Genomic DNA, 1632 nt, shown 5'->3' on the forward strand with positions numbered 1-1632 from the left:
TTATTACAAAAAAGATTGAATGCTATAAATCCAGATAAAAAAATAGTTATGCAGCCTGGCTGACATGGTGAAAACCTGTCTCTACTAAAAATACAAAAATTAGCTGGGCATGGTGGTGCATGCCTGTAATCCCATCTACTTGGAAAGCTGAGGCAAGAGAATTGTTTGAACCTGGGAGGCGGAGATTACAGTGAGCTGAGATTTTGCCCCTGCACGCCAGCCTGGGCAACAGAGCAAGACTCTGTCTCAAAAGTAAAATAAAAATTATAAAATAGCTAATTAAAAATGGGAAATAGATGGAACAAAGATAAGACATGAGGAAATATTAAATACCTTCATTTTTATTTCTAAAATTATAATACATTTTAAAAAAATGTCTGTGATCTTTAATGGTCTTCATGTGTGGACTTTTTTTTTTTTTTACAGTAAATGTAGAATAACTTTTGTGAACATGCTTAATTTAAATAATTCCCTTCATTTCACTTCAGAATCCTTTGTTTCTATTTAAATCAGGTATTATGCTCACTTCGGCAGCACATATACTCAAATTGGAATGACACAGAGTAGTATGGCCCCGGTGCAAAGATGACACGCAAATTCATGAAGCGTTCCATATTTTTATGGGATCTAATTAAACTCCAGAGTTTCTGTACAGCAAAAGAAACAATCATTAGAGTGAACCAGCAACAAACAGAATGGGAAAAAAATTTTGCAATCTACCCACTGACAAACGGCTAATACCCAAAATCTGCAAAGAACTAAAACAGATTTACAAGAAACAAACAAACCCATTCAAAAGTGGGCAAAGGATATGAACAGACACTTCTCAAAAGAAGACATATATGAGGCCAATAAACATATGAAAACATGGTCATCATCACTGGTCATTAGCGAAATGCAAATCAAAACCACATTGAGATGCCATCTCACGCCATTTAGAATGGCGATGATTAAAAAATCTGGAGACAACAGATGCTGGAGAGGATGTGGAGAAATAGGAACAGTTATACTGTTGGTGGGAGTGTAAATTAGTTCAACCATTGTACAAGACAGTGTGGTGATTCCTGAAGGATCTAGAAATAGAAATTCCATTTGACCCAGCAATCCCATTACTTGGTATATACCCAAAGGATTATAAATCGTTCTGTTATAAAGACACATGCACACGTATGTTCATTGTGGCACTGTTTACAATAGGAAAGACTGGAAACCAACCCAAATGCCCATTGATGATAGACTAGACAAGGAAAATGTGTCACATAGACACCACGGAATACTATGCAGCCATAAAAAACAATGAGTTTGTGTCCTTTCTAGGGACATGGATGAATCTGGAAACCATCATTCTCAGCAAACTGACACAAGAACAGAAAAACACCACGTTTTCACTCATAGGCGAGTGTTGAACAATGAGAACACACGGACACAGGGAGGGGAGTATCACATGCTAGGGTCTGTTGGGGAGGCTAGGGGAGGGACAGTGGGGGTGAGGAGGTTGGGGAGGTATTACATTGGGAGAAATTCCTGATGTAGGTGACAGGGGAATGGAGGCAGCAAACCACCTTGCCATGTATGTACATATGCAACAATCCTGGATGATCTGCACATTTACCCCAGAACCTAAAGTACAAA

At 38.4% G+C, this 1632-nt stretch overlaps 1 non-coding gene across 1 annotated transcript; it reads left to right on the plus strand.

The window, feature by feature from the left end:
• Positions 1-518: 518 nt before the first annotated feature.
• Positions 519-620, plus strand: LOC119469562. The gene has a single exon (XR_005198395.1). It is a non-coding gene; the product is annotated as a U6 spliceosomal RNA (small nuclear RNA).
• Positions 621-1632: the final 1012 nt, after the last annotated feature.

This window comes from Cebus imitator, unplaced genomic scaffold (assembly GCF_001604975.1).
Source record: "Cebus imitator isolate Cc_AM_T3 unplaced genomic scaffold, Cebus_imitator-1.0 Scaffold709, whole genome shotgun sequence".
NCBI lineage: Eukaryota > Metazoa > Chordata > Mammalia > Primates > Cebidae > Cebus > Cebus imitator.